The following is a 13960-nucleotide window of genomic DNA, read 5'->3' as shown; positions in this document are numbered from 1 at the left end:
GGACATTGGAACAGAGAGTTCCATGTGCTCACTGAGAGTCGATCAAGACAAAGTAATCCCGTCTCCCACCCACCCGTGGGTGTCTTTGATGAAGTGCACAGTCACTGCAGTAGGACATTTGATAAAGACCCCAGGAGATGCATGCACACAAGTGAGGGAATTGCATGTAGAGGACACTGTAATTGCAATACTGTGTGCTCAAGGTCAAACAGGAAATTAACAAAGGCCCTCATGTCTATATCCTGTGCTGTTTCCACTCACCACCTGCCTCCTTCCTGCGTCTACTTGTTGAAATCTTTCAAACTCTGACTCAAATCCCACCTCTTTTTAGAAGCCTTGTTGGCTCCCCCTAGTTGAAGGGGTCACTCTTTTCCCACAGCTACATCATAACAAGTTTTGAACATTTATCACAGTACTTATCAATCTTCTTTGATTTAGAGTCCATTGTCCATGCTTCTGTCTTCACTCTGTTTGCCTGAAGAGCAAGGAGATAATTTATTCACTTAAGGATCCCTCTTAGCATATGCATGGGGCTTTATATACATCCGGCCACCATACAATGATCGTTGACTTGGTTATTAAGGCTGTGTGTCATGTGGGCTAGTTACCTTAGAAGAGAGAAGCTTCTGGGAGAATGGAACTGACTCTCATTGGGAGGGAGAATTAGATTTGACTACTCAGCTCCAGAGAAGAGAGTGAGGAGGAAAGGAGCTAGAAGTCCCATGGGGACGGATTTGATCTCCATATGGAGAAGTCTTCACAGTGAGTCACTTAATACAGAGATGGATGCCTCATGAGAAGTCAGTTCCACCAGTACAGGCTAGGGTACAGAGTAGGATACACCCCTGAGGTTCCCTGATTGCTCCCTGTGTTTCAGCATCAATAAAGGTCTTGATGCCATTTCGAGGTCCACATGCAATCATAGACACAGCCTATGCCTGGTGCACAAACAGGCTGGAGACAGGGCCCTGCACTACTTGAGTAGACAGGGATCTCAGGTTCCTTCTTGGCTCTCACTAGTCCAGTGTGCAAAAGAGCCAGCCCCTTTCTCTATTTCCTCTGTTTCTTGCAAAATCCCTTCCCTTGCTCCTTTCCATTGCTGTCCTGTGCACCCAAGACAACTTCATGCTGAACGCTACTGCAGGGACAAATCCTGACTGCCTCGCAGTTAAATCCTGAAACCAAGCAGCTTAGCTTCAGTTAGAGGGATATTTAAACCTTGTCAAGCATTTCCCACAAAAGTCCCGAACCCGTCTCTTCGAGGCTCTCAGTCTTAGAGCTAAACTTTTTATGTTTCTTCTGGCTACTTGATTTCATTTTCAAATGCTGGGTCTCCCTATTTCTTTTCCGTCTGGGCCCCGGATATATTCCTATAAGCTTTTGGATAAAGCCCGTTCTGTTTTTCACAGCTCCTCAACAAGTAGGTGCTCACCCCTCTGGCATTGCTCTCAGCACCCTGTTTTTTTCTGTTTCTGAGGCTTCTTTCCAAGATTCCCAGCCTCTGCAAGCCAAGGCATTGATTGTGACCTCCCATGAATACCCCCACCCTAAGGTCTACCTGGTTGTCTTTACAACACGGTTTTGCTCCCCATCTTTGTCTTTGAACCTCTGTCATCTGCTCTCACTCCTCTAATGTTCTTGCTCAAAAAGATCAGGCCAGTAAAATATCGATTATTCACTGTAAATGTAGTCTCCAAAGCAGCTTCTCTCACAATATTAAATTCTAGGTGATACCAAACTTAAGAGAGGTTCTATGTCAGTAGTTCATTGGTAAGAGGCATGTCTAGATTTCACTCACGTTTTCCCCTCGCTATAATGTTCTTCATGGCGGTATGCTTTGCCTGGCCAGCCCAGGAGAGCCCATTGAACTCGTGGGTTAAGTGAAGCAGCAGCCACAGAATCTTTGGGAGTAATAATAGTGACCCAGAACACAATCGCAGTGGGGAGCCGTGTTTCTATGGGGAACGCTCTTCAGAGTTCCAACTGGGAATGCTGGGGTTCCTGGAAGTGTCAGCAGGTAGACTAAGCATGCCTCCACCTCCATATTATTGATAGAAAGCAAAAAACAAAACGAAACAAAACACACACAAAAAACACACACACACACAAAAAAAACCCCACTACAATTTATTCAGGAGTTACTATGCGCCAGGCAGTGTACACTGATTAGGGGAGTTACATTGCTTCATCCTCAGAGCAACACTGTGCTTGGAGCAGTGTGGGGACTGCTGTTACCCACCTTTAACAGATGAGTGAATACAGCCACAAGAACTGTCTAATAAAGTCTGGTGACCGCTAGGAAAGGAACGAGGGTTCCAGAAGATTGATTGGGTGAGAAGGGAACCAGGGGGCAGCAGAAGGAACGAAGACGGGTGGAGGTTGCGGACGGTGGACACTCGTCTCAGTGGGACAATCTAGAGGCAGCTTGGCTCAGGGTAGGAAGTTTTTAGACATCATATACTCCTTTCTCTGTGACTCCTCTTTGGCAATGGGAACCTTAGATTCTGTTATACAGACTCTGAAGCAATGAAGAGCTGCCACTATCTGTCTATGAGAAGGAAGAGTGGCCATAGGTGGATTGAGTGCTGGAGGTGACTGAGGATGGTGCCATAGAGTTCGGCCCCAGCTTTTCACCATGCCCTGTGCCCATGCTTAATACTCTGTAGTGCCCTCCCATCGTGAGTAGAATGATCTGCTTTGTCCCTCACTTCCAGGCTTAGTCATGTGGCCACGGGTTCGAGGCTAAAAGAGTCCAGAGAGCTTTGCCCTGACATTTTGAGCCTCTGAAATAATACCTCTTACATTCTTGAGGCACTCAGCTGGCAGAGCTCAGGGGCTGAGCATCAACCTATGAACAAGGAGGTCATGGTTCGATTTCCAGTCAAGGTACATGCCTGGGTTGCGGGCTCGAGCCACAGTGTGAAGTCTGCAGGAGGCAGCCAATCAATGATTTGCTCTTATCATTAATATTTCTTTCTCCCTTCCTCTCTGAAATCAATAAAAATATATTTAAGAAAAATTTTTTTGTGAAGAAAAAAACACCTCTAATTTACTAAAGCTACTATTTAATTAAATATTCTTTTACTCCTGGCTGATTCATATTCCCCTAATATATAGAGAAAAGTGTGTGTGTGGGGGGAGAAACTAGAATATTTATTCAAATGGTCCAATCTTCAATGATTTGACGTTTCAGAAAGAGAGAGCAGAGGTAATGGGTGGAAGAATATTATCAAAGGAGCAATTGAAGAATACATCCTAGAACTGAGCTTTCATATCTTGAAACAACACATTAGCCCAAGTCACGAAAAATCACCAGAATGTAGAATGGAAGCATTTCACCGTTTACTTTCAGATAAATGGACCGGAGATCAGGAAATTGGCCTTAGCCAAATAAAAGAATGTGTAGCAAAAATAATTAACATTGCAGAGACATTCAAAAGGTTTGTCAATAAATACTAACCCTCCAACGTTACATTTAAAAAAATATATATTTTATTGATTTTTCACAGAGAGGAAGAGAGAGGGATAGAGAGTTAGAAACATCAATGAGAATCATCGATCAGCTGCCTCTTGCACACCCCCTACTGGGGATATGCCCGCAACCAAGGTACATGCCCTTGACTGGAATCGAACCCGGGACCTTTCAGTCTGCAGGTCGACGCTATATCCATTGAGCCAAACCGGTTTCGGCTCCATTACATTTTAAGAAGATGGGAACTTCTGAAAACATAGCTGAACCCAGGGTATCCCTTCAACACTGGTTTAAGTTGGGGATGTTGGTTTGTACCTGGAAATTGCCATGTTTTTATTTTAAAAGTTGGCTATTTAGAAAGAGTTTGCACTCTGAAGTCATACAGGCCTACAGAGGATCCTACCTGATCCAGCTGCAGGCAAGTTCCTCAGCTTCTCTCTGCCTCTTTCCCCATTTGCTTGGCTGTTTTGGTGATAATTGTGGGGATTCTGTATCTAAAACTCCTGACACAGAGTTGGTACGTCTTAAGTATTAATTGCCTGTAATTTATATATATATATATATATATATATATATATATATATATATATATATATATATATATATAAATTTTTTACAGAGAGGAAGGGAGAAGGATAGAGAGCTAGAAACATCGATGAGAGAGAAACATCGACCAGCTGCCTCCTGCACACCCCCTACCGGGGATGTGCTCACAACCAAAGTTCATGCCCTTGACCGGAATTGAACCTGGGACCTTTCAGTCCACAAGTCAATGCTCTATCCACTAAGCCAAATTCATTTTGGCTGTAACGGTGTTTCTTAAATTAAGATTCTACCTGCACATACATACCACAGCCTTCCACTCTTGTTTTAGTTCATAAGAGCTTGAGTTAACCTTCCAGATTAGCCAGTTTATTGGATCAGAAATTGGGATTTCCCAGCCTTAGGGCCTGGGAAAGTTACAGCTGGGGTCTGTGAGTTGGGCTCAACATTCTAACAGCCTAGAGAAATCGTACATGTGCCGGGGATCAGGATAAGGAGGGACCAGGTATCTTTGCTTTTGTCGGGGACATGAACTCATTAGGGTCACTCTGGTGGCTTCATGATGATCGGAAGCTTTGGATGGTATTTGCACATCTGATTACTAAAGACAGGAAAGTTATTCGTTACTTTTTTTAGAGATGCATTTTCACAGGCAACATCTTTTGAAACCATGAAAGTTATGGGGAAAATAGTGAAGAGGGTAACAAGTTTGGGTCATTAAGGTCCATAAAAATTTAGTAACTTGCCCACAATCACACTGATCTCTCCAGTAGTCAACATGTCCCTCTGCCCATAGCGGCTCTCAGGCCATCTTTTCTTCCCACCACCTGGGTCCTCCACGTCCATCAAATATTGCTTCAGAAACCTGAAACTCAGGTGTCTTAGTGTCAAGGGTACCTCAACTCTCGTGTAGGCCAGGATCCCAGGAATCAGGGTAAAGGAGAAAGGATCCTTGATCATTTGTCATGATTTAGAGGTACAGACAGACGTGTCTCTTGCTTCCTTTTGTCCATGAGAGAAATCGGTACTTGAGAAGATTTTAAATGCTTGGTTACTTAGGAGAAAGAGAAAGCCCTGTTGCTTGTTTATATTGTGTTTCGTGCCTGTGAAAAGACAGGAGGCCGTCAGCCAAGGCTGACATTCCCACGAGAAAGCAGGCCAGGCATGAGAACTGAATGTGTACACCTGTCTGGAAACTGGAGCCTTCTATGATATGAACATGGAGAACCAGGAAGAAAGCTGTTTTAATAAGCTGTGGTCACCAGGTGGCGCTAAACGCACACTTGTCAAATCCAACAGTTACTCAAACCTGGGGCATTTCCCCCAATTTACCGAAGCAGGGGGAAAAAAGAAAATTTTATATATATACTTAGGCTGGGACGCCATAACAGTCACAACCAGCTCAAGGAGGAGGTGTGGGCCCAGAGCCTGAGAGAACAACACGCAGGGGAGCTGGAGTGGAGTCACAAACCACAGGGGGGCCCGGCCCCCAGCAGCCCCGTGGCTGTGGTGCTTCTGCTCGGGAGCTGCAGAGGAAACATCTTTTCTGACCACTCATTGGCTAAGCTTGTGGTATGTCACTTATTTGGGTAATAAGAATCCAAGAAGGTGACCTAGGGTTTTTCCACCTCACTCCTAGAGGAAAAAATGAAGGTCTACTGTTGGAGGGGCTAAGAAATGTCATAGCCTGCCCTAGCCGGTTTGGCTCAGTGGATAGAGCCTCGGCCTGTGAACCACAGGGCCTGGCTTCGATTCTGATCAAGGGCATGTACCTAGGTTGCAGGCTCCAGGTCAGGGCTCCTGCAGGAGGCGGCCAATTGCAGTGTGCCTCTCACACTGATGTTTCTCTCTGTCTTTCCCTCTTCCACGCTCTCTAAAAATCAATGGAAAAATATCCTCAGGTGAGGATAAAAAAAGAAAGCAAGAAATGTCATAGCCCATGAAAGAGACATCTTGAAAACGCCTAAACAAAGTTGTCACTTTTTCAAGGTGAAGGGACTGGAGCCTGTGTTGATGAGAAGACCTTGGCAGCTGTGGCAGTGGGGTGATGGGGATGGCGCCTTCTCCCGATCAGCCTGGTCACCTTCCCGGAGGGTTTTCAGACTATGGAAGGGGGACCATTCCCCTCTCCCCCAATGCACAAATTTCATGCACCAGGCCTCTAGTAATAATAATAAAATTATACAGGCAGGTCCAGCACTTCAGCTTGGAGCAGCGGAGCTGAAAGAAGGTGGTGAAAGTCCCAAAGAACTTGCTCTCTTCAATTGTGTGGCCGGGAATCCACTGGCGTTTCAGGCTTCGCGTGAACGAGGAGCTGGCCAGTTTCTCAAGTGAGTGGAGACTCAGAAGTGACCTGTTCCAGCAGCGAGAAGCCCGGAGTTATTCTGAGGTCCAGTGACTCCAGAATGGGGGCCCCCAGCAGCGGCTGTCACTCCGCACACTCCTTTACATCTGACCCGCTGACTTTAAGGGGAAAGGCAGTTTTCATTTCTATCGGGAATCTCATTTCCCTTGTCCCTTTCCTTTATTTTATTTTCCTCCCAGGAATTGTGCATTCCCAGCCCAGCTGGGGCCTGGAGGGAGGGGTGGGCAGAGCAGAGAACCGGCAGAGAGCACCTTCTTTCTTCCCACTCCCCGAGGGAGACCCTCCTCACCTTCCTCCACCCCTTTCCTCCAAAGGGAAAATAAGTGTGGAATAGCCATATCCGTAGACAATCACGGACTTCCCTGCCACTTCTGACTTGAACTATCTTGACAGTTTGCTTTCAAAGGCCACTTTGTATTCAAGGGAGAAAATATAAACCCCATGCCTCTTACCCTAACGCCTTTTCCAGGCATCCCCCCCCCCCCCCCCTCCGCAAAACAGCAGGGCTTTCTGCCCTCTGGCACCTTCAATCCCAGGCCACGGCGCTGGCAGGCCCCCGGGCACCTGAAGGCCCCTTGGCTGCTGTGTTGGAGGGAGCTGTAGTCCAGCACAGCGGTTCTCACACGCCAGCAGCCACCTGGGAGGCTTGCTGAGACGCAGACTCCTGGGCCCCATTTCCAGAGTTTGGGGGAAAGCTGGGAAATCTGCATTTTTAACCAATTACCATCTAAAGATGATGCTACTGGTCTGGGGCCACACTCGCAGACGGGCTTTTTCAGAGCAGAGAGCAGGTTGGGTTTGGGGGTTGGGGGATGGGGGTTGGGGGGTGCACAGAACGGAGCGGCAGGAAGGAGCCAGGGCTGTGGTTTGGCTGGTCTTTTCCCAGGGTATGTGCTCGCCAGCGTGGCAGGGGCCTGATCTCCGGAGATACTGCAATTTCTTATCTCTACTTTCTAGGCCATTGGGTCTGAAGCTTGGCAGCACAGTGGGATCCCTTTGGGAGCTTTAACAAAATCCTGATTTAATTGGTTTGAAAGGTGGCGTGGGCCCCGGGCAGTTGAAGAGCTCTCTGGTGAGCAGCCCAGGGTGGAAAACCTCTGCTCTCGACTCTCTCATCGCATCTTTATATCCAACCCCCAGCGAGTGAGAGCACTAGTCATCCATCCTCAAACACTTCCAGTTCTCTGTCACGTCTCCCTGCCTCTTCCTGCCCTCAGGCCAGAATACTCTTGCATCTCTCTACTAGCGAACTCCTATGTATTCTTCAAAACCCCACTCAAATATTTCTTCCGTGGTGGAGATGGCCCTGGCTCCCCCTGACAACCAATAGCTTCTTTCTCTATGTCCTAAAGTACGTTACACACACTTGGATTATCAGCTTTATCTCAAGGATCTGTTCATATCTCCCCTCCTCACTTGATGGTGTATCCCCTTCAGGGATTTAATAAAACTGGTTGACTAAATCCCATAGATAGAGGTAAGATGCCAAAGTTTCTGGACAAGAAATTCTATTAATTTAGATTTGGTTCAACAAACTGAGTGCTTACTGTGGGTCCAACTCCGGTGGGTGTGTGGGAAACAAAGCCGAGTGAGCCCCAGGCCCTGCCCTGGAGGAGTCGCTCCGGAAGTTGGGTTCCCTGAAGCCCGTTGTGCCAGCATTGCATCCAGAGCTTCCAGAGAGACCAGCTGGAGCACAGGGCCATCCTTGGACCTCCCTCTGAGATCCTCCGGGGCACACACCACCCACAGGATGGAGTCATTTCTTGCATGACTTTCATGAACTTGCCCTTGCCCACCTCTCCAGACGGACAAGTCCCTACCAGTTCGAGCTTGGGCTGTGGCTCCCTGCACACCCCATGCTCTTGCCAGCTCAGACCTTTCTATTCCTTGAGATGCCTTTGCCCCCTTGTTTGCCTGGCTGGCAGCCATGCCTGTGGGCCTTCCTCCCCTAACCCCAGGCTGAGGGCCTCCCCTTTCTCCTCTCTGCTTTTTATGCACCACTCTATCATTATGTTGGGGGGGAGGGGGGAAACTGCTTTTTATGAACCTTGCACACAGTATATGCTCTTTGTAAATATTGAATGGAATCCATGCTGACAAGAGATTCTTAAACTTTATTCTGCATCTATACTATTCACGTGGATTGATTCTCCTGGAGCTGTTGAATTGCTATAGGCCAGAAAGTGTGCGGGGTGCTTTTAAATCAGGAGCACGATTTGTCTGGCAGTTGTTATAATACTATTATCCCATATTATGGGTGAGAAAACCGAGGGCAAGAGATTTGCCTAAAGCCACAGAGCCGGTAAGTAGCAGAGGGATTCCAGGACCAAAGCCACAGTACATTTTGACTTTTTTTCTAAGCCTCTCTCCCTCACTAGAACTGGGTATTTCTTGAAGGCAGGGATGTGGTCTTAATAATTTTTGCACCTCACCCCAAGCCTGTGCCAGAGGTCTTCAGTAAAGGAACACTGACAGGAACCGAATCACACGTAAGGCATGAAAGTCCTATTTTAATTGCTCTTCTCATGATTAAAAACCTTGTCAAATTCTAATTGTACAGTTACCTACGTCCGATGTCATGTTTGATTATGATTTTTCCATTCTAGATCTGCTGCCTTTGTTCTCTTCGGCCATTTTTTTTTTTTTTTTTTTTTTTCATACCAGGCTTTCAATGGACAGAGCATTTCCACCCTAAGCCCCCGCTTATTTTTTTCTCCAGCAGACATCCTATTCCCGCCAGATGTTTGCGTGGAGTGGATAGATTTGCAAGCTTGTCTCCTTTCTTCCATATTGCTCAAACACCAGCACTACACACCAGCTTCACTCTCTCTTCTGTGGGGGTAGCTCCCAAGCCAAGTTCACGTGGTTGTTCCATAACAACATGAAAATGGTACCCACTCGCTTGAGCTCCATGCCCCATTGGTGAGCGTGGCCCATGGCTGTGTGTGCACACACAGCCCAGAAGAACCAGGGTGGGAAGGAGTGTGGCAACTTAGAACCTATTGTGTTCGTTTTCCAATACCCCAGGTTGGCTTTTCCATGTCTCTTATTATTCCCTCCATCCTGAAACCGACCGCTACAACCTCACATCTGTTATGAGGACAGCTTTATAACAGGGTTCCACTTTCACTATTTCATTTTGTTTTCACTACAGATCTGTAAGTTAGGTTGGTCTAATCCTGTCATCTTTTCACTTGTTCTCTATTTGAGCTGAACCATCTACTCTTTGCCCCTTTCCCCGCTCTCTCCTGCCTCCTTTTGGATTAATGAAGTATTTGTTACTGTTCTATTTTATCTCCTCGATTGTCTTTTTCAGCTTCAACTCTTTGTTTTTGTTTAAGTGGTTGCTAACAATATGCATCTTTAGCTTATTGCAGTCTGACTTGAATTTACTCTGATTTCTAAATATTAGAGCCTTACAACAATATGCTTCCATTTGTTCCTCTGCTGTCCTCTGTGATATTATTACATTGTTTACTTCTACATATATTATAATCCCAGAACCACATAGCCATTATTTTTGCCTTAAACAGTCAATGTAAAAAAAAAAAAATGTTTAAAACGTGTTTTCTATTTCCCCCATAGATTTACCATTTTTGGCACTCTTCTCTATGTTTGTTTCTATCTGGTATGTCCCTTTGGTCTGAAGAACTTCCTTTAACATTTTTTATTGTGCAGTTCTGCTAGTGATAAATTCTTTTAGCTTTTGTTATCTGGCATCTCTTTAATCTTTCCTTCATTTTTTGGAAGATATTTCTGCTGGATATAGAATTCTAGGTTAACAGTTTTTTCTCTTAAAGCTTCAAATATTTCAATCACTATCTTCTGGATTTCACTGATTCTGATGAGAAGATTAATTCCTACTAATGTTCCCCTGTAGAAAAATTTTCTTTTCTTTTTTTTTTTTTGTCTTCAGGATGCTTCAAAGATCTCTTTATGTTTGTTTTTCAGCAATTTGACTTATATATCCTTAGATGTGGTTCCCTTTGTGTTTGTTTTGCTTGAGATAAGTTAAGAGTATTGGATCTGTGGATTTCTTTTTTTTTTTTTTAATCGGATGTAAAGTCGACACTTTTTTTGAAATATCTCTTTTGTTCCAATGTCTCTTTGCTTTCTTTTTGAATTTTTAGGTATACATGTGTTTGGTTATTATTGTCCCACATGTAACTTAAACTCTGTAGTTTTTTTTTGTTTGTTTGTTTGTTTGTTTTAGTCCTTTATTTTTTCCTCTATGTGCTTTAATTTGAATACTTTCTATTATTCTGTCTTCAAGTTTATTGATCTTTCCTTTTGCAGTGTCCAATCTGCTGTAAAGTCCATCCTATGAATAATTTCAGTTATTGCATATTTTTTAGTTCTATAGTTTTCATTTGATTTGATTTCATAGTTTCTATCCTCTGATAAGACTATTTATTTATTCATTCCTATGTTCATTCTTTCTATTTAAATTCTTGAACATATTTGTTTTGTCTTTTTAAAGTCCTTGTCTGCTAATTCCTTCTGTATCACCTTTGGGACTCTTTCTATTGACTACTTTGTTTCCTCCTTGTTACATGCCATCATTTTTTTTTTTTTAATTGCATATCATACCTCATGGATTTTATTGTCTTCCTTTCAAGAGTGTTGGATTTTTCTTTAGCTGGCAGCTAGTTATTCATGGGTCAGCTTGATACTGCTGAGTGTCGGCCTTTGTTTTTGTTAAGGAGGGTTGAGTGCATTCCCTCTCTAGGGCCAGGTGGCCTAACCCCTAAGGTGTGGCCTTTACTGGATCTCAGTTGAATTTCCAGAATATTCTTCAAACTCTCTCTACTATGACCACTGAAAACATCAGTGTCCCTCCCCACTGTGTGACCTCTGGAATATTTGTTCAGGACACTGCTCTCTGACACTCTGCATACCAGCAGCTTTGTTTGTACCAGAGTCAGGTGGTTCCCATGCAGATTTCCGGATTTCTTCTCTATGCAGCCCCTTCCTTTCTGTGCACTGCCCTAGCTTCAGTCCCTTGGTCAACCCTCACATTTGGTCTGCTTTTCCGCCTGCCTTAGTCTGGATTCTACTTCCCCATGCTGTGGTTTTGGAAAGCCCCAGGCAGAAGGCCATAGTAAACATGTATTTCACCTCTTCTGTTTTACTTCTCTCAAGTTTCCCATCTGTGGCCGACTATCTGAAAACAGTTGTTTTATATATTTTGTCCAGTTTTACTGTTATTTTTTGGTGGGAAGGTAAGCCTGATATCCCTTCCTCTGTCATGCTGACACCACGAGTTACTTTGGTGGTTACACTATTAATCTACGTTATAGTTGAGGAGCCTGAGGCTCAGCATTCATAAGCACCTCCTTACTCAAGATCACATTAGAACCAGCTGAGTAAGGGCGGGGACACAGATTAGAGTTCAGGTCTGTCTGGCTCTAGAGTTGGGGCTTTTAACATCACTTCCCCCTTTTGCTTCCCACTTTCCCTTTCCATTTTGTTCCTCTTCAAAATCTATACAGCCCTCTCTCACCTACCTTCTTATCTTCAGTTCTATCATATTTCATATTGTCTCTCATTTTATTGATTGTGAACTTTGCTCTACCTTCTCTGGCAAATTCCATGTCTTAAATACTCTTTTTTTCTTTTTTTTTTCTTTCTTGCTTCTGTTTATATGTAGCCATGTTTCTTATTTATTCTTGTATTTTCTCAGTACCAATCACTTGGCCCATCGACCATGTTTTTTATAAATGTTGACTGAACCAAAGAAGAAATGAGATTCATTTCATTCATCCTTCCCCCCCTACCCCCCATGTGCTATTGAAAACAGGCACTGAAGGAGGCCCAGGGAGGAGTGGAAGCTCCTAGGAGTCAGTAGGAGGCCCCAGAGCGTGGCTTCTTTTCCACCCACAGCTTGAGCATGCTCCTTTTTGGGTTGCTGGCTGATGATTCATGTATTTCTTAATTATTCTTGGCATTCTGAAATAAGCCCACTGCCTCTTCTCTCCTTTCTATACTGTTCTACTCCTGAAAACAATTTCATAAAAATCCCCTTTATTAACCATTTCAACCTTGCCACTAAAATCTATCTACTTCATTTTACCGTTACTCTTTTCCCCTTACATTTCTAGGACACTCTAGAATGTTGTAGGCAGTTCCTTTATTTTTTGCTGTATCTTTCTCTTCTCATTTTCTTCTCTGTATGAACTCCTCTAGAAGCCTCTCTTTAGTATTAAATTTCATCACTTCTATTCCAATTTCTTTATCCTGGCCTCTCTGATGATGGCTTTTACTTGAGGGACTCTGGTTTTCTCTTTGAAACCTTTGATTTCAGGGCCCCTTTCCTTGAGCAGCACTTCCTCATATCATTTTCTAACATGCCCATCACTGCCAGCCCGGGAAGATCAGAAGCTTGCCCTCCCCTTGATCTCTCCTACTGTACTTTTAATCTCATCTCGTTCCATCAGGCGTCCACCTCCTTCTTTCTACCTCTGCCAAGCTTCTAGTTTTTGAGGAGTGAGTTTTGGCTATTTCCTTCATAAATAAAAAACGAGAGCATCATTCATGTTATGTGTCATAACCTGTATCCCTTTTGTACGTAAATAATGCCCTTCCTCCATTTGGGTGACTTAGCCAAACCATTGGCCTGTGTGTTTAAATAAGCATCTTTCAAGTCTATGCTCCTACAACCTGCGTTCTTCAGTTTGCCGGGGCACTTAGATCTCTCATTTTATTCTTTTGTGCAGTGGACAGTTTCCTTTCTCTCCCCCTACCCCCCTACCCCCCATTTTTTTGTGATGTTCAGGAAATGAATCATATTTTCAAATATGGCTTTCTTTTTTTCAAATTTCTTTTGGGGATTTTAAGAATTTTTGGAGTTGGGGGATCTGCATATCCATGAAGTGGGTTGTATTGCTTCTCCAATTCACAAGCATCATTTTGTATCATCAGATCCATATTCTATAAATATCCAGAAAGTTCCTATTATAAACTGCAGATAGAAATCTCACTCTTTTAACATTTTTCTGCTTTGGAGACCTATGGATCCAGTTCTTCTCCAGGTTCTTGGTTAAATAATCTGCTCTGGACAGGTAATACCCAGACTACTCTCAACACAGTCTTATTCTAGTTTATCTTCCCCTGGAGTCCTTAAAGTGGCTAGTCTTGCCTTCTTTTTAGTTGTAAATTTATACTCCTATGTGGAATTATCTTTAGTCTTTTTGTGAATTTAATTAGTCTTTGAAGGCTTCTTTAAAATTTCCCTTCCTTTGTCTCTTTCCCCCCCCCTGCCCATTATCTTAGGACTTGGGATCTATCCACAATCAGTTGGCTACGCCCCGCTCTCTCTGTGTCACTTTCAATAGCAATTTCTTCTCTAGTTCCTCTCCATGTACTTCACGGAGCTTTCCCTCCGGAGTTGGGCTTATCTACCTAGGAGCATTTTCTCATGAGAAGCTACCTTCTCAGGCACCAATCACCACACTCTGGCTTCTTTGTTTTCCTTTTCCTTTTCCCCACCACCAGCTGGAATCAATAATCTTCATTTCCCCCCCTTCTTTCCTGAAGCTCTACAAAATCCCTTCCTCTTTCCTTTCTATACTGTTACCTCT

This window comes from Pipistrellus kuhlii, unplaced genomic scaffold, assembly GCF_014108245.1.
Source record: "Pipistrellus kuhlii isolate mPipKuh1 unplaced genomic scaffold, mPipKuh1.p scaffold_m20_p_3, whole genome shotgun sequence".
Lineage (NCBI taxonomy): Eukaryota > Metazoa > Chordata > Mammalia > Chiroptera > Vespertilionidae > Pipistrellus > Pipistrellus kuhlii.
Note: the sequence above shows the minus strand (reverse complement) of the source record.